Raw genomic sequence first — 20,238 nt, forward strand, 5'->3', positions numbered from 1 at the left:
ATATCTGTTAGAAGAATGTGTTGTTCATTTCCATTTTTCCCGTGGGTGTTGTGATATTAGGGATAATGGTGCTCCAAGAAGAAAATTAAGTTTCAGTGTTTAAACTGGTGAACCAAAAGGTGAGACCTTTCTTATTTATATATAGTTAAGAACTTATTTTCTTTTGTTAGTGATGGAATAGTTTTTCAGGGCTGTACTCAGGTGCCTAAATATGAGTGTATAGCAGTGTTTAAGATGCTGTGAGGAATCCAGCTTGGCCTCTAGCTGCCCATGCAGAGCCTTCCTCCACTCCAGCATCACATCTGTCAACCACATGCAAGTGGGAAATTTTAGTCTCTAAATGTGTGAGCTTCTGCCTGACCATCTGGCATGAGGTACTAAAGAAAAAAAATGTTGGAAAAGACGATAAGTCTGATATTTTCTGTATTATGTTGTATTAAAATTTTAACTAGTCTCCAAGTATCAAATACATCTGGTAGGAAAGTTATCATTGTATTTATATAAGGAGCTGGCACATGTGTGTGTGTGTGTGTAACTTTAATTTTATATTTGTGTTTGTGTGTATAAGCTTTTCAGAGTTTAGGATTATGCAATGATTTTCTTATAAGAGAGTAGTTTATAATTTTTCTCTGAACTATGCCTCTTTTTAATGCAAAAAATATAACCTGTAGATTGATTCATTATTTTGTTGCATAGCAAACACATTGTAATGACCATCAGTCATACTACCCTGAGGGGGATTTTACAAATGCCATAGAGAATTCAATGTTTTTTCTGCCTTATGCTTTTGTCCCTGGTGCCACAGCTAAAGCTGGAGTGGCTCTGGTGTTGTAAAGCTGATGGTGACAAAGGAGATTCTGCCCCACCTGACAACTCTGGAATCAGCCCTGGCAATTACATGTCCATGCAGAGAGTCACATAGGGTGACAAATCTGACAGAAGGGAAATGTCCAAAATGAGCTAAAGGTGGGAATAACTGGACAAGGGCTGGGAATAAGGAGAAGAAAAATTGCAGGTAGATAATATCAAGCCATTTGTAAAACTTTGTCTCAAAATACACAGAAACAAAAATTATTGTCTTAGTACCAGCCATACTTTAGTAAAACAGCATTTTTATGTGTAACATCACAGACTGATATTGCTGTACTTTTCTGTTGTCTGAAAGCTTGCAACTTTGGTTCAATGATGAGAGACATAAGGCCAGAGCAAGGCACATCTCAAAAATGTTCTCCTACAAGTCATAATGAAGAATATGTACTTTGTTCTAATTATTTCTACGGTTTACAAGTGAAGCCAGAAATTAATCTAAGTACAGATAGAATGTTTGAAACTCAGGATGTGTTTCCAGTAGGACTTTTTTTGTAGTTTTATAGCACAAAAATGAATACTTGGAAGATGTAACAATTCTGATATGTTCCACTTTATAAAAAAAAAACAAAAAAACTTCATGCAAGTAATACAAAAAGGAAAAAAATTGGCTTTTAATTTTTCACAATACTCATGAGAAAGTCCACAGGAGGGCTACCAAAATGAATAGAAAATTGGAGCACTTCTCCTGTGAGGAAAGGCTGAGAATGGTTATGTTTGTTCAGACAGGAGAAGGCTTTCGGATGACTTCAGAGCACCTTCCAGTGCCTGAAAGGAGCCTTCAAGAAAGATGGAGTGAGACTTTTTACAATGGCAAGTAGTTACAAGACAAGGGATAATGGCTTGAAATGAAAGAAGGCAGGTTTAGATTAAATATTAGGAAGAAATTCTTTACTGCAAGAGTTGTGAGGCACTGGAAGAGGTTGCCAGAGAAGTTGTGAATGCTGTGTCCCTGGAGGTATTCAAGGCCAGGTTGGATGGAACTTTAAGCAACCTGATCTAATAAAGGTTGCTTTATTAGATCAGGCATGGAAGGGTCATTGTATCTATATGGTCTTTAAGGTCCCTTCCAACCTAAACAGTTCTATAATCCTGTGAATCTATGATTCTGTGTAAGGGACTGTGGTGGTTGACCCTGGCTGGATGGCAGACACCAAAGCTGCTCAGTCCTTCCACACCTCAGCTGGATGGGGGAGAGAAAATGTGGCAAATGGCTTGTGAGTGAACATAAACACCGTGAGATCACTCATCAGTTGCCATCACAGGCAGGACAGACTCGGGGCTTACAGTCAGTGCATCCCACATTTGTCTGTGCCACTCCTGCCTCTGCAGGGGGAGGACTGCTCCCACTCTCAACCTGTTCAAGTGCAGGGTCTTTCCCACAGGAGCCAGTTCTCCGTTTCTCCTACAGACTTCTTCCCACAGGCTGCAGCTCTTCACAAACTGCTCCAGTGTGGGTCTCCCTTGGGTCACAAGTCCTACCAGGAAACCTGCTCCATTGTGAGCTCCCCGCCCCACAGGGACACAGGTCCTGCCTGGAACCTGCTCCAGTGAGGCCTTCCCACAAGTCACAGCCTCCTTCAGGCCCAACTGCCTGCTCCAGTGTGGGGTCATCCAGGGGCTGCAGTTCCATCTCTGCTTTGCTGTGGGCCTCCATGGCCTGCAGGGACACAGCCGTGTCACCCTGGTCTGCACCATGGGCTGCAGGGGAGTCTGTGCTCTGGTGCCTGGAGCACCTCCTGGCCCTCCTTCTGCTCCGACCTGGGTGCCTGCAGGGCTGCTGCGCCCACGTTCCCACACTCCTCTCTTCAGCAGCTTGGCTTTTCCCCCTTTCTTGACACATTATCCCAGAGCCACTACCAGCACTGCTGATGGGCTTTGCTTGGCCTGCAGCAGGTCCATCTTGGGGCAGTTTCTCTCTTGGACAGCTTCTGGCAGCTTCTCAGAGAAGCCACCACTGCAGTCCCCTGCTGCCAGACCATACCATGCAAAGCCAATACAGCAGTCTCTGCAGAGCCTGTGACTAAACCATTTAGTGATTCTTGTGGTTGTACAATACTCTTAAATCAGAACATATTTCCCAATTAATTTACTTAATGATAATTTAAGTGTATTTCTCCTGAAAAATTGTCACAGACATCTTTTCATAAAAATCTTTTCTTTAAGATTTTCCCTTCTGAGAAGCTGAGGCCCCAGATAAAGAATGTAAACAATGGTTATCTGCTGCTGTGGAATGCAACAGGTGCATCTGTGATTGGCCCATCTTAGATATTTACAAATAATGGCAAAGACCGAGCTCTCTCTGGGAAAGTCGGAGAGAACTCCTTTGTTATCATTCTTTTATATTCTTAACTTAGCTAGCCTTCTGAGAACTTTTCCTTCTATTCCTTTTAGTATAGTCATAATGTAATATATATATATATATATATATCATAAAATAATAAATCAAGCCTTCTGATGATAGAATCAACATTCTCGTCTCCTCTCTTCACCTGAAAACCCTTGTGACCACTGTCGCAAATAATTTTCACTAAAAGTCTACAGTCCTGTCATTTACTCTAATACTCACTTTTAGCCTTTTCATCCATAGATATACTCACATCATCAAGACATTATCCAGCTACATTATTCTAAATTTGTGTATATTTTTGATTCCCTTAGTTAACTTTTTTTATATAGGAAACACAGAAAGGAAGACAATTTTTCACCTAAGAGCTATGGTCTTCAAAAGAAATTATTCAGAAAAGTATTTCTTTATTACTTTTACGTGTGGATTTAAAGTTCAAATTCAAACTTGAATTTAAAACAGAAATGCACAACACACAGTCTTAAAAGTAACATTGTAGGAAGGATGAAAGATGTAAAGGTCTTTGAAAATATGAAGTGCTACAGAAGAGCACTATTGTGAGGGAGAGCAAGTAGCCATCAAATAATAATCCATTGCCCTCTACTACTAGTATCATTTAATCAAGTTTATTAATATTTGGATTTAAAAAATCATAAACAGATGAGAAATATGTAAGTAAATATCTGCACAAGTCTAGATCCATGTAACTTACTAGGGAAAGAAATAATATTAGCTACATGAACTTCTGCATCCTCTGGTCTCTACTTGCAAATTCCATTGCAAAAAGCAATAATTGGTTTTGTATACACTAACTATGAATTTAAGACACAATAGTTACCAAATCTTGGATATCCCAGTTTAAAAATTGGTAAATAGATAATCAAATTACATGTAATTGAACAGGAATATGAGAAATAACTTTCTCAGAAAACATTATTAAAAAATTAATAAAGAAAAAAGAAAAAAGAAAAAAGAAAAAAGAAAAAAGAAAAAAGAAAAAAGAAAAAAGAAAAAAGAAAACCACTTAAAATTAACACTGTACTGTTCAATTACAAAAACAATCCCCACTGGGCATTCTTTATATCAGAAAGAGGCAATCAGAAGAAAAAATTCAAGTATTTAATTGCTCGGAAACCTGCATCACCATAAATATGATGCATAATAACATATTTTATGATTTCAGATTAAGGTCATTGAACAGAATCATAGACCTCAGGAATATTTATCTCTTTATCTGGCTTTTTTTGTTTTTGCTTTTTTTTAGCTGAGTCCTTTATGTTTGATGTACAGGGTTGAGGTAGTAGGCAGTAGTCATTCTACAGAAAGATGAATTCAAATCAAAACCTGGATTTCTCTTACTAACAATTTATAACAAGTTCTGAAGCTTTGATATTTGTGTGACAGAATCGATATTCTGTCTATTTTTTTTATAATTTGCATATTCCCAATGAAGCTTGTGAGATCTAAGGTTCTGCTGAACCATGTATCTGCACATCTGCATATATAGGCATATTTGGATTCAAATGTTCCTCTTCTAGAATATGACTGTCAAAGCATAAAAAGATTTCCTTGTTGATGTTTGCCAGTTTATAGGATCTGTGCTTCTATATTAATCATGCACACAGTCCCTGTATTTTACTCTGAATCCAATCATATTCTTTTTTTCAAAATGTCAAACTGTGCATCTCCAGAATTCATGGAGGGATAAAATGTGGAATACCTGGGAAGCTTACTGTATAAAACAGAATATAAGAGTGAAACAGCAAATATATGGCTGAAACTCTACAGCAAAGTATTAAACCAGAAATATTTAGGAAACAAAATATCTTGGATATTTCTACCATAACTAAATACTTTTCCCTTTAAATGAAATAATTAGAAACCTAACGTGGAAGAGATTAGCCTTTTTTTCTTTTTTGTAATCATATCTGTTTAGAAACCTCTATTCAGAGAATTTTTTACTTCCCAGGGTTGAAGAAGGAGCTGCAGGATTCTGTCTGGATAGGACACACATAATCTAAAATAACTGCACCATATTCTTTCACTATGAAAGGAAACTACTCTGTAACAAATGGATAAGATTTCAGTTCTACTAGAAATTGACACAAAAGCATTTAAAAATAGAAGGCATAAGTAGAATTTGTTGTTCTTCATTCCAATTACAAAGATGAAATTAATTTTCCTACAATAAAGAACCCTTCATACATGATTTATTCATAGCCACCACTTATCCAGCAATAATGCTGCCATTATTAAAAGGAATATTGATGAGTTAGATTAAAACTGCCTATATGTGCAAACAAATGTGATTAATTCCCCTTTTTTTTATTGCATGTTTTCTTTGCACTTTGTGTCAGAGGCTTGTGTATTTCAGGCATGTTTTCATGTTGCATGTGCTGTCATATTGTTGTACCAAATGATTTTCTTTTTCCATTGTGTTTCTTATCTTGCTTGTGAAATGTGAGAAAATTATTACAAATATTTAGGGAAAGGATAACTTTTCAATAATGTGAAAAATAGTGTTTGGAGTGTTGTCTGAAATATGATGAGTTTTATATTTTCGATTCTTCAAGCTTCTGAGTAGAAGGACCTTCATTTTTGCCCTTTTTTTTAAACCACAAAATCTCCTTTTTCAGCATCTATTGTATCTGTTGTATGTGATGGTTAATATTCCAGTAGACTACAGAGCCAACACATTTACAGTTACTCAAGTCACCCTTGGGCATTTTTTGAAGTTGGTGACTGAGGAAGCTTTATGCTACCATGCTCCATTGTAGGATTTCAGCACTAAGCATATTTTACCTTGAGAGAAAATGCTCGCTGCAGTTCCTGATTTCAGAAGCAAATTCTGACCTTGGCTTTTACCAGCCTCAGAGGAAGATTGGAGCTGCCCAGACCACTGGTTAATGGGGAAAGGAGGCACCAGACTGGGAGTTCAAGAGAAGAATAAACAAGGATGGAGTAAATGAAGTGAAACAACTGCTTTCCTTCTGCATCAGTTAGAATGGTTATGAGTTGCAGTGAACCATTCGTCCATGCTCTATCTTACTTCTGAAGGATTTGAGTAGTTAAAATCAATTTCCAGCTTCACTTCTGGTTGTGACCCTGCAGTGGTGTAGCATGTACTGCTTCCCTTAGTCCAGCACAATCCTAAGGGGATCTATCTGCTATTTCTCTTGCCAAAAATTATTGGGTTTTTTATGTCAGTTCTTTGCAGTAAGATCTAAAGAAGTACAGGTATTCCATACATAAATATTTACAGAGAAGCCTCTGTAAAACCCAGTTAACTTTCTTAGAAGGCAAACTGAAAAAGTCACAGTTGGCTTGCAACAACGTTTAATGGGAGCTTGATGAAATAATGAAAAATTTAATGTGAGCATGAATCACTCCAGAGAATACCAATCTGCAACCAGGAATTTTACTGTCAGAACCTAGAGATTACACCAACAGGTACTGTACAGGCACTAAAATTAGAAAAAAATATTATGTCCTTTGAAAAGACATTAGATCCATAGATTACTCATGGCTGTAGTAGAAAAAATTTACTTGCAGCTTTCTTCAGGGTAATAGAACTGCTGATTCCATATGGAGACAGTGATTTGTTCTTACTCAGACATCCCTAATGTTGACTAAATATTATTTTAGTATTATTAATGCCTTTTTTAAATCCACAAACTAAAATAATGTAGAATGATTGAAATTCTAAGTTCAGGTAAATTATTGCTGCTGTACCTATAGATAAGCTGCAGAGCCAGTGAATAATGCAAGGAATGAAATTAGGAAGTCTCAAAAGTCTTCATCGGGAACAGTTTGAATCTCTTTTGCATGTTAATTCACTATTCATGATGCTGAATATTATTACTTTTTTTGGATTTGCAACCTTTAAAAAAGAAAAATGTGTAAAAACGAAGTATGCTTTCAACTTCTGTCATATTTACACTTATTTGTTGCCTTTTGATGATTTAACAATACTTAATTTTGAATATAATATATATGCTTAATACATTAATAATATACATTGAAAATACTATTACATTCATTATCTCTAGGTATTTTGTATGACATCAATATTGCAACCTCTATGTGACCTAACCCACTTCATGCCTAAAAGCAAACTGGAGTTTTAAAGAAGAATTCCATCTGCCCAAACCATTGGACTATTCCCTGTGTGACTCTGTGTTGGTGTAGGTCAGCAGAAATGAATATAAATGAAACAGTGGACAGTCATATGTTGATTACCAAGTGATTAAGGTCATGCTCAGTGACAGTTGATATGTATGTGTATTTCTGATTTTAGAAATTTTTTAGCAATTTTAGAAACAAACATTTAGAAAGCTTCCTATATTACAAAATTCTTGTAACAAAGTTATTTCAATAAATTTATTGATATTGAAGCAAAGTGAAGATTCAGTGACGTTAGTAGGAGACCTGTTTGAAATTCTGTGTGAAAGACTGAGTTTCTAGATTTTAAAAGTGGTGTTCTATGGAAATGTATGGTATTTGAAACAGACAACATGTTAAAGACAGGAAATACTACATAGTTTCAGACAAAGCAATGAAATAAGGAGCCAATGATTATCAGAGAAATTCTAATAATTTAGCTGTGTGATATGAGTATGCAATCTTTGGTGGTGTCTGTGAATTAGAAATCCCTTTTGTTTTATCTTTGTGAAAGGTCTTGCTAGATTAAAACTTAAAAAGAAAAAAAATGGAAAAGGAAGGATGTTGAAGATATTCACACTCTGAGAATATGTTTCTTTTATTTCTTTCCAGTGGAATAATATCTGTGCCCATAAAAACTCCATGATGCTTTCAAGAGTGGGAGGGCGTAATTTAAAAATTAGGTTTTTCCTAATTAGGCTTTCCCTTGAACATCTTTTTCCATTCCTTTAGGTGACAGGTCTCTAGAATGTTTGCAAAGCCTTCATTATTAGGCTGTCTTTTCAAAAGAATCGGTTTAAGGGGACACATGTTTAATTTCTACTGGACTATCTTTCCTGAAAGGAAATAAATGTTAACTGCTGAATACTTTCCTGTATTCATTGCTAAGTTCCAACTGGGAATCTGAAATGTGTGCACACATTTTCTTGCAGTTCAGCTACACTAGTAGATCCAGCTACCTAATAGATACGGCTGGCAATCTCTATCACAAAATGGGAAAGAGCCCTTCAGTACAAGAATGCAAAACCTACTTTCTGGCACTGTATTCTGAATTAACTTGAGCATATGTTTTACATCTGTGTAAGTGACAAGTAGTGAGATATTATGCTGACAATTCTATGCCTTAAAAAGATGATGATGATGATGATCATCATCATCATCATTATTATTGTTGTTATCATTGTTATAATTCTTATCATTGTTATCTAGGACACTTCAGTAGTCATTGATCCAAGAGGTTAAGATCCTAAAACTACTGTACAGAAAAAACTTCCACTTCAATTAAACTCTCCTACTGATTAACTGAAGTCATTATAAATTTTTAATATTCAGTTGAACACTTGAGTAAAACTTTTCTTTTTACTATAATGTAAGTTACATAAGCTACAATTTGGTTGTGATTTTTTTGTAACTTTTCCAGTTGAAGTCTTTTCTTATGGCAAAAAAGGTAGCAAAACCAATTTCCCATGAGAATAGAGGATAAATTAATAAGCATATGGTGTCTTTTGTTTCCTCAAAGCAGCTGTAGTTTTACTTTCAGTTTTACAATTATCTTCACATCATTCTTGATTACTCATTTTACCTTTGCTGTGATCATGTTGGGAATAAAGAAAGCAAGACCATATTAATGATTTTTAAAGATAGAAGAAAATATAGGTTGTTCTGCATTATAAAAATGAGAACATTGTCAAGCTTATGACTTGTGTAACAGCCTTGAAGATAGAAAAAACCCCACACCAAAATCTTAACGAAGCATGCCCTCAGATTATCTTTTCATTTTAGGAAGATTGCATAAAATGATTGAAATGGAAATTGTTACTGTTGCTGGCATATATTCTTAGTAAAATTATTAAATTTTTTAGTTCTCCTTTCACCTGCACCAGAAGGGTAGAATCATTCTCAGAGATAAATATTAAGAGTTTTAACTCAGGGAAGTGCTTAAAAACCCATTAAACTTGTAGTTTACTATGACCTAAGCTATTTAAATAGATGGTTTAAAATTTACATATAATTAAGTGAAAACAAGTCTACATATTTGGGTCATATGTATATTTGTATATTTTTAAAAAATGTACGTTGACAATAGGACACTCAATAACTTGGCAATGGATTGGTTTTCATGTTAAAGATTGGATTTCTGGAGCATTCTGTAAGTGCTCAGGATAATATCCCTGAAGAACTCTGTAATATGTGAAGTTCTCAAATAAAGAAGATAAGGAGGATGATCTAATTACTTGCAACAGAGCTGGTAAGTGAGTCAGTATCTCCAGCCCCGAAAAAGTTGATGGAATTGAAATCACAGATTGTTCACAAAGCAAACAAATCTGGATAAGTTTGAGGTTGTTGATGAACTCATCCAAAAGCAGAGGTTTTCTGCTAAAATCAAAAGTTTAACCATCATACCTAATAATGTTTGCCAACTTTGATGAGTAAAAGGTGTGAAAATTAATTTTGTTTATTCTGCAAGGGTGGGAGGTTGTTAAATCTAGGCAAGTGTCTAATATATTTAAAAAGACAAGAATCAGCTATCCTAACACTAACCTCTAATGAAATACCCAACTAAAGATTAGGAAAACGTACTGAACATAATAGTGTTATCTTAGTGCATCTGATAAAGGCGAAACATTGCCAGTGTTGATAGGTCTTTCATGTCCTGTTAAACTGTTAAACTGTTAAACTGAAACTTATACCAAATTTAACTTACTTTTAATGACTTTCCTTTAAATTCTTTATGAGGCAAGGATCCTTGGAATGTCTCACTAGCTTTGTTGATCTGTTCTGTGTTGTCTGTCTGCTGTTGTTGTAGGTGTTGCTCCGAAAAATTTATTATCAAAATTTTCTATTAACAGAACATAGTTATATAATTTCCTAAATATTTTTGTTTCATTTTTTCTTCCTCTTGATGAAAGCTGAGACTTTACAGTATTATTGGGGAGGGGCTGGGAATGTGTGGTTTTCCTGTCATCACAAGAATAAGCAGAATCCAACCAGCAAAAAATGAGGTCTTTCAGTTAGATAAAAATGCAGCATTATGGTATTTGGACTATTGAAGCAACTGAAATATCTGGGGGAAAAGTAGTGTGAAATAGCTACATGTTCTGTTGGAAAATTTTGCAGTTTTGCATCATAACAAAATTCTCAAGTTTCTAACATATTGAAGTAAAAAACATTCTGGCAAATTTCCGTTCCTTCATGTTCTTTTTAGTAAACTGTTTTGACACTACTTCAATTCCTCTTCTGGTCCATATATCAAATAGGCAAGCTCTGCTGGAAACCTTACTAAAATAACCATCTGATTTTATACACACTGTGGACTTAAAAAACTTACTTGTTGATGTCTCTCACTCATTTCATACTGTTTTTTCAACTTTATTTAAATACCAAGATTTTTCCCTCCCTTTCTACTTCTTGCCCCAATTTTCCTTCTCATTGCCTTGATTTTTGCCACTAATTTATCTTGCTTCTCTTTTCTTTGGTAGATTATGCTTAATATGAATCCATTAGAAAACATTCTCCTTCCTTTATTATAATACTACAAAATATTTGTGAATACCTCTATTATGTGTAACTCCATGTAAATGTGGCCCTTGATGGAAACATTAATATTAAAAGCTCCTGCATTGTAATTTCGCTGTGTATTCTCAGCAGAAATTAAATGAACATATCACATTATCAAGAAATGGCTGAGAATCAAGGAATAAAATACAGTTCTGATATCAATAATATATTTCCTGTGAGGAAGCAACACATTACATGTGGAATGCACGCTTGGTAATTCAGTTGTCAGGTAATTTTGTTGAGTAACTAGGGAAGAACTGGGGAATGTGGAGCAGGGGCAAACTTCTTTTGATGCTGTCCTAAGATCCTAAACAAAGCAGGTAAAAAATCACTTATGACCACTAGACTGAGTCTGCTACATTTTGTTTTTCTACATAATTGTTTTGTAGGCAGAGTTGAGCTCTTCAGACTTGGTGCAGTGAGGATAAATTACTTCAATAAAAATTCTGTTAAAACTACAGAAAGTTATCTCTAAGATTCTGACACATTTGAGTGGATGAATGAATATGTGAAATCTAGTAATCCCTGCTTTAATGAACAACAGTAGAACTTTAGGAGCCTTCTTCTTGGTCCAGATGACTTAAATGCAAAGAATTACATTTATAAGAGCAATAGAATTGTTCACAGCTGTTAATAGTTGCTGTCTTACATTAATATAGATCACTGTAAAAACCTTTTCTTTAGAGCTAGTGAAAAGTATTTCTTTTGCTGGTTTACCTTTATCCCTAAGCATAAGTAATTTATGTCTTAAGTAGAATCATGTAATGATTAAAATGTTATTTGAATAATGTGGATTAATTAATTAATATAGATAGATCGCTCCCTTATGATCACTCCCATATGTTATTTCTCTCACTACACCACACAAATTCAGAATAGTTTTTCCCCACAAGACAAGGTTACGTTTAGTGCATTGCTGCCTCCCTACCTCCTTTTTCTTCCTTTCTTGAGAAAGGGGACAGCAGTGCATGGCCTGTGGTCAGCCCATAAATAACACACTGAAGTTGAGAAGCCTCAAGGTCTCCCCTTTGACCTGAAGTTCTGGCACCTGAATCTAAATAAGTCAATATAAGAAGGTAGACATGCCAGAGTGGTAACATTTGGTGAATGGTGACATTTTCTTTCTGAGGACTGTCATACTTAGCCTTACTGTAAATTATAGTAGCAATATTTATATATAGGAGAAGAAAATAAAAACCAACTCAACAAGAAAATATAAGCAAGTAAATGCAAGATTTACGTGCTGAAACAAGTACCTGAATACTGGTGGTGCATTTTGCTGTGGCAGTATCATTTAAAGATGACTGAATACTCAACACTCTTAGGATGCTAGCTGTTGGAAGCAAGTAAAGCAATGCATTTTTAAGGATAAATGGTAATTGTTAGCTGTTGTTATGTAAGATCCATGATGCAAATTACATCAAATTAGTCACATCATGTTTCATCTCTGTGATGCCATTTTTCCACCTCTGAGAACATTTTACAGAAGTTAAGAGACTGATGAAAGCAAGCATATCATTTGTATGAAAGTTGGAGGAAAAAAAAAATCTTAATTATACTTAACCAACAAAAGAATTTGGGAGGAAAGTCTGTGAAGACCACTGAGAAAAGCTAAGATGACTTAATTAGATATTAAGAAGTATAATCCCAAAATCCCTATCATTCATTGTAATTAGTTGGTGATTGCTGTTCAGTTTTTGACTACTCTCTGATTGTGATCTTATTTTTGTTTTTCAGAAGATTATTTAATGTTCATGAATTTATTTTAATTACAATTTTTAGTTTTCTGTTAATTTTTTTTTATCTCCTTGTACCCTGTGTGCATACATGTTTTACAGATCAGTCATGATAGAGTGATCACAAGAAATTGTTCATAGGAGAACAGAGTTGCCAGACTGTCTGTCAGTCCCTAGACTGAATGTGGTCTCAGCAGAAATTCCCATGAAGCCAGGAATTTAGGGATTTCTTTTACTTTGATCATTAAGGAGGCTGCTATAAATTCTGTTGTCCAATGAAATAACTGCTGAAGAAATTATTAGGGGAAAAAAAATTCTAAATGAATTTTATATAAGAGCATATAATGTAGATAATGAAATATCTAATATCATATTCATCGTACTTTTATGTTTTAACACATAGTAGAATATTGTTATAATAGAATATTTTACAAGAAATAGAATTTAATCATTTAACAGACGTATTTTCACTGAAATATTTCAGTTTAATGTCTTGTTCAAGCCTAATCATTAAGACTTTCCAGTTGTCTAATTTATATTTTTTCAAATTGAATACCTTGCATGATGATTGAAGAACTTCCTGATATTTACATGCCTTGAATATTTAAGACAAATATTAAAATCCATCTATTGTAAATATTTCTTTCATTGTTCTCTGGAGTCAATTAAAAGGTGCTCCTGGACTTTGTTGAGCTACCTATGAAACTGGATTATATAGATGAACTCAATTTTTTTAAATAATGAATATCCTGATTTTGGAAAGAATTCTGTCAAGATACTTTTATATAATTTTGCATCTGTGCCTATGTTGTGACATTCCTTCTGGTTTCAAGGACTATTCCTACAATTTGTCCCCTAAATTAGGGTAGAGCTACCCCTCTACTTCCTTGTTTACTTCACAGAGTTCAGGTGTATTCCAGGGAGCTGTACATTTGTCACCTGCTGCCTGCTCCACAGTGGCCACTGGAATCACAGGGCCACTCTCTCCTGATTGCATTTGGGCAACAAATAAAGGTGGTGTGAACCTGTATGCTGAGAAGTGCAACAGCCTCTAATGTAATTTCAACCATGCACTCATTTTTCTGAGTAAAAGTTGACAATTTCCCAAAGGCTAAAGTCAAGTCTGTTGAACATCTATATAATATATTTCAATGGGTGCTTGTTCAGAGCCTTCAAAGTCAAATATGGTAAATATAAGCAGTAATTTTACTGGTGAAAAAAATCTCAATGAAAATAAATTTTCTATCTTTATTCATCTTTATAGACATTTGTGAAATAATTAACATTTTTATTGATTTCAGTCATTGAAAATAGCACCATCTAACCCATGAAAGAAAGAGTCATTAAAGATCAATAAGGAAAAAAAGGAAAAAATACCAGGCACTGATGGATCTGCCAACAGTTAAAATATCCAGGCTTTGTGTCACTTCTTTTCCTTTGTAAGTTGTTTTCTGCATCCTGCTTTGATGTCAATATGCACTGTAATTGAAACTAATACTGACACAGACTTGTACAAAATCAGTATGTCTAACATGACTACTTAATGGTAATTCAAGGTTCAGGATTACCAGCTAAGTGAAGTCCTGTGGAGTGTATTCATTAAACAAGTAGAGATTTCTTTTCCTATAGATTTGCTTGGGCGTTTTTATTTTGTTTGATTGTACATTTTTTGGTATTTTTAAAACCTAAGTACTTAAATTGTTATTTTTTTCTTTGTTTTCTTGGTTTTCACCATCTGGATATTGGCAGCTGGCAGTCACTGTTCCAAAAAGCATTTAGCTAAGGATCCAAAATATAATAGAGGCCTCTTGGAAGATTTCTAGACTTTAAAGAGCCTCCAAGATTTTGTAATACTTCTGAGGGCTGTATTTAGTGATGCCTGTCAAAATGTTTACTCTAGTGCCTTTACCAAAATTGATAAAAGCACAGCATTTAACAAAAGAATTGGATATTTCATGGAATTTCACCATCAGGTGGTGTCTCTTTCCATACATACAGGTATCCCCTGGTAAGCAGCTTCTTACTTTTTATATTGATCAGTAAATACAACATTTTTGATTAAGACACAATGCAGCTTTGCAGCCTGAAGTAAGGTTCCTTGTGCCAAAATGATTTTTAAGGGGAAATGTGTCTTGTACTTCAGAACATTTTGCCATATCAGGAAGATTGTGTAGACGGTCAATGAGATGTGTGAAAATGTTGGAGGAAGAAAAATAACAACACTTCTATTTACCAAAGAGAACTCTTTGTGTTTATTCACAATAGTGAATAAACATCTTGTCAGCTTGAGTTACAAAGTGCAGTTTAATTATTTTTATCTCCAACAGACCATTTAATATCAATAACAGCTTTAAGTGGGGCTTGTGCAGCTTTTTATCACAAGTAAATGCTGAGAAGACACATGTAAATGGTATCTATTGTATTTTTTTTTTTTTTTTTTATGCTGGGCATGATGCAAATGTACAACTTCCTGAGATCAAATATCTGTGTGGCTGAAGAAAGAAAATAAAGGAAACTATTAAGTTTTTCAATAATGCACACTGCTTAAGTTGCTTGTTTGTGGGATCTAAGTATTTAAGGGAATTTTTATTCATTTTGTACTAGGAAAGGTGCAAGAAAGTTATGCATCTATTGAAAAGGTAATGAGATAATAGTGCTTGAAGTGTTATCTTAATTCTCAGCAGTTTTTTGATATCTTAAATTTTCTTCTTCATTCATCCATTACTTAATTCTCAAACAATCCTTCTGTGGCAGTAATGTACTCTCTTGGTTTGGCAAGACAGGTTTCTGCTACAGAAGGCAGGAGCTTCTCTTGAAATTGAAAATGTAAATCCCCACCCTCTGAATTATTATAATTTAGAATTTAAGGGGCTCTCAGGCAAAGATATGGGAGTAGGAATAACAGCTCTTTAATAGGAAAAATAAAAGTAAAAATGCAGTAATACAAAACAACACTGGCAGAGTCAGAATACAACCTGACACCTTGTTGGTCAGGGTGTTGGTAGCAGTCCCATTAAATGGTGGCTGCAGTCCTCCTGCAGTGACAGATGTGGTTCTGTTGAAGCAGTGATCCTGTACAAGGGTGTAGTTTTCCTCTGAAGGTCCAGTGGTGGCATAGAGGGGTCTGATCTTCCCCTGGGAATCCAGTGGGAAAAGGCTGCCTGTGCTGTTCAAAGCTCAGATTATATCCAGGTAGGAATGCTTGGCTCCTCCCCCTGGGCAGAGCATCTCACAATGGGATGAGGTAATTTTATCAGTTGTGCTGTGGCACTCAATGGCCCATTTACAGCAGATATCTCCTGGAGGGGGGATTGGTTGTGGAAGAGTTAAAGAACACTGCCCCACCTGGTTTTAACAGGTCGCTCAATTAACAGAAGAAAACTGTCCACCTCTAACAGTCGGCAAGAGAATACACACCCCCAGCCATATCTTGCAACCTAAGACCTGTACGCATATTTTTTCTCACTGTCTTGGCATGAGGAATATGTGGGAGTTAGCCATGAATATTTACTTCCTAATAGGTTTGCCTGTGTCAGTGAAAAGCATGGCATAATGCTCAAAAATTTTTTTCTTTCCCTTTCAGGTTGCCTAAAAGAATATTTCAAGTATTGTTGATCAACCTAAATATCATAATCATATATTACATCTTTCACAGAAAAGTTGAACTTCCTACATTGCTGGGTTATTGATGACTCAGAAGTGGCATTTGTTTACTGTCATGTACAGATGAGAGCTCACTTCCCAGCAAACAGGGACTCTAAAAATAGCCTTTAAAAGGTGCCAGGAATCTTCTATCCAGTGCACTGATGCACCCATCCCCTTCAGATATGGCTGATAGGAATGAACCCTAAAGCTTATCAGTGAGGCAGAGAAGCATTTTTTAATTTTTTTCTTTTTCAGGTTAAATTTAGTGAACTGAGAGTTTGCTCAGGAAGGTTTTTTTGCAGACATCCCAGAATAGCCTGAAATTAAAAATGTTAAATATTTCAGCTACAGAAGCGTCATGTCTAAAGTGTGTATTTGAAACTGTGTACATTTATTTGAAACTATACCTTAATCAGGATGTCTCATGACTGACTTGTTCTGTTCATGTAAACAGGTGTTTCTGAGTGGTGATACTCAGGGTCGTGGCCATCCCAGGAAGTGTTCAAAATGTGATTATGGGCTTGGACACATGGTTTAGTGGTGAATTCCAATGGTGCTGAGTTAATGGCTGTACTCGATGATCTTGGAGGTCTTTTCCAACTTAGTGATCTATGATTCTGTGATTCTGTATTGATCTTTCCTGATTTTGGTTTGTTCTAGTCCTTCCATCTTCCTGTTTGAAGTCTGGGGGAGAGAGAATTCTATCCAGAGGTGGATACTCTCAGGATGAAGTGAGTCTTTTGTTAGAGCCTTTTTTTATTATTCTACTTGCAGGTCACATTAGGTGCAGATGAATACATGGAAAATACAGACTAGGAAAACTGGAGTCCCAACAAAAGTGGAAACAATCAAATCCTATTAACACAGCCATAGATCACTCCATGTAAGGCTTGCATGTGAACTATTATGCCCATATAATAAACTGCAAGGAATCTTCAGCCTTAGGCTTTTCAGGTTGGATACCATGTTGAAGAATACAACCAGTGGTGGTTATTCCTGTGAACTGTTTCTCTGCTTATGTTGTTAATTTCATGATCTTCCAGTACAGATCACATTGTTTGCTAATATATTATGTATCAGCCATAACATTGGTATCTAAGAAGGTGTTAGGCTTGCAAAGGTTCAAGATCTTGCCCATGTTTGGCTTCAGCTAACACATATTGCAGCATATTGGTGCTTCATGGATGTGAGCAATTTATAATGTGAAACACTTGTATGAAAAATTTGATGCAGAATATTATTTTGTGAGAAATTTTAAACCCATTGGAAGATATCTGTTCTGTGGATTAATCTATTACCTTTATTGCAGAGAAGGCCAATGTGGTAGATTTGTGTGGCAGTACAATGAGGTACCAACTTGCTGTTCCTCTCTGTTGGATGACTGAGTGTCTGGCTTTCTAATGACTGCTGTGGACAAACAAATGTAATGAAATAAAAGTGTATCTGCCTCATGAGAACCTTTGACTTGTTCTCCATACAATTTTGATAGGGTAGAACTCCTGTGGACAGAACTGCTTTTGGCTTTAGATTAGGAAAAAGTCAGCATTCCATACTTACATATGCAGAAGGTCTGTTATTGAGTAGTGTTTCAGGTTATTTTCATTTGGATATAGAATAGGACTTCATTTAATAAAATTACAGAGATGTTTAGTAAAAAGGGCTACGTAAGTACTGTGATGAAGCAAATAATGAGAGCCTTTACCAATGGCAGTATTCATAGAGGTTATTGCTTTCCCTAACTTTCCTTCTCAATCAATTTTCTACTTTCCTTCTGTGAGTTCCCAGCTTTCAAGCTGATTATCCTTTGACGTGACATCCTGTAATTTTGACACATTTTCCTTATTGTCTGCAGCTTGACATCAAAGCTCTCTGCAACTCCTTCATTACAAAATAGTGATCTTCTTGTGTATAGTGTAAAGGTATAAACTGGTGTTATTTTTCATGGAAAAAAAAAAAAAAACCAAAAACATTTAATTTTGTTTAACTAAGGATATAAAAATTGAGAATAATACAGGGAAAAATTCTGTTTTCAGAAGTACAGATTCTTCCACTTAATTTCTCACAGTCATTTTCTGGACAGGCTTCTTTTACCAGCATGAGCACCTGTTAACTGTTACCAAATTTTCCAGTTCGTTAAGAAAGTTCTTGTCCTACTAATATTACTGTGGATGGAATAATGAATCACCAGTGACAGGGAAGAGCCCCATCCAATAACACTGTGAAAGGAACTAATGGCCAGAGGTACACCTGTGGTGGAATTCAACTTCTGAAGCCAATTTTGTTCATCAACAAATCCTAGATATTTTGGATCTGGCAGATCAATACAAAGTGTTTAAAAATAAGTCTTCCCAATCTGCTGTGTCCTGTCAGGAGAGGTCCTCATTCCAGTAGTTTTCAGTGACTCCTTGGTTTGCAAAAATTTTATAGTCTTCTCTGCATCTCTAAGAAAATTTTGCATTCTTGATATACTTTTGAAACTTCAGGGACTGCTGGCCTTCACTGTCAGCTGCACGGCTGTATTGATCCCATGATTTGTTCTGAGCTGTGCATTTGCACTCAGAGATTATTTCTGAGCCCACACCATTACTGTCAAGATGAGAACTATGCCCTTTTACTCCAGAAGCATCCCCATTTGACCCACAGTGCAGCAGTCAGGATAAAGCAGATGACCTTTCTGGGTATCCTGTCTCACGTCTAAAAGTAACGCCAAATTATACAATGCATGTTAAACAAACAAATAAAAATCCGTGTTTCAGCTCAATGACCTGGCAGTGAGATAAAATTCCACTTAAGGGTGTTTCACTGGTGCAAAATGGTGGCAATTCATCCATAATGTGGAAATTTTGCATTTTGTGTTTTAGAGTTTGATCTGCATAATTTTGTTGAGATTTTTAAAAATCAAAACCATCAATTCCTGCTGTGGATTTGACTTTTATATAATTTGATGGACTGAAGAAATATTATTGTCGCTTTTCTATCCACCATTCCTTCACTGCTGATCAGAGAGGCAAGATGACTTCTCTACATATTTTATTTTTACTATTTTATGTAGAAATGCTGTAAACATTTCTCAGTCACTGCGATTCTGAAGCTAAGAAGGCATCGTAGGATTTCATCATAAATATTACCTAGGGAAGGAAAGGGCAATTCTTTTGCTTTTCCTATCTTGCTCAATATGTGCAAATGGCTTATAAAATACATTGAGAGATTGGTGGTGAGAAAAGCATTACTTTCCATTCCATTTGGTTCTGGAAAAGCAGAGGAATGTAAGCCAAGTTTTTTTCTACTGCCAAGAAAATTCAGTCTTATTAATAGTCTTTCTAAGTGTTTAGTGAATTCATCTTGGTGGCACTACTTATTAACTAAGGCCCAGTGCAGCATGAGCTGAAATAGAATAATTGGTAATTCATTGTAAACATGACTAGTTTTATGTCCATTTTTCATTTCTTCTTGACTGGTGTTTAGTATTTTTACTCCAAAGTAATTGGCTCTCTCCCCATCTTTCAGCTGTGGGCCTTGAGGAATTTCTTTTCCAGGGTGAGGTGTGTGTCCTGTATTTAAAGTGTTCACTTTGAGGTTTGTGGAAAACTCCTCTTTGTTTCAAGTAAAAAAAAAAGTTTCAAACTCACCGCACCAGACAGAATCAGACTTTTGAATGCTTTCTCAGAGATGATAGCTTGCATGGTAAAAAGTGGTGGTAAAGGAATGTATGTTTAATGTGAAAAGCATCTCATAGCAACAGATAAAATAATTGAACACAGAACAGGAACATGCAAAAACTTAATATGATATTGTGATGGATTAACCTTGACTGGATGCCAGGCGCCCCCAAGCTGCTCTACCACTTCTCAAGTGGATAGGGTAACAAAATATGGCAAAAGGCTCATGAATCAGGATAAAGAACTGCAAGAGATCTCTTATCAG

At 35.6% G+C, this 20,238-nt stretch overlaps 1 protein-coding gene across 3 annotated transcripts in view; it reads left to right on the forward strand.

Moving 5' to 3' along the window:
• The window catches only part of IL1RAPL1 (interleukin 1 receptor accessory protein like 1), a 670,406-nt gene that overhangs the window by 114,091 nt on the left and 536,077 nt on the right, over positions 1–20,238 (forward strand). Inside the window, exon 2 of one of the 3 annotated variants that reach the window (XM_058043178.1) lies at positions 16,975–17,045. The exons of the other annotated variants lie outside the window; for them this stretch is intronic. The gene's annotated coding sequence lies outside the window, so the exon portion shown is untranslated. The remainder of the gene's footprint in view (positions 1–16,974; positions 17,046–20,238) is intronic. 3 annotated transcript variants of the gene reach the window in all.

Source organism: Melospiza georgiana, chromosome 2, assembly GCF_028018845.1.
Source record: "Melospiza georgiana isolate bMelGeo1 chromosome 2, bMelGeo1.pri, whole genome shotgun sequence".
Lineage (NCBI taxonomy): Eukaryota > Metazoa > Chordata > Aves > Passeriformes > Passerellidae > Melospiza > Melospiza georgiana.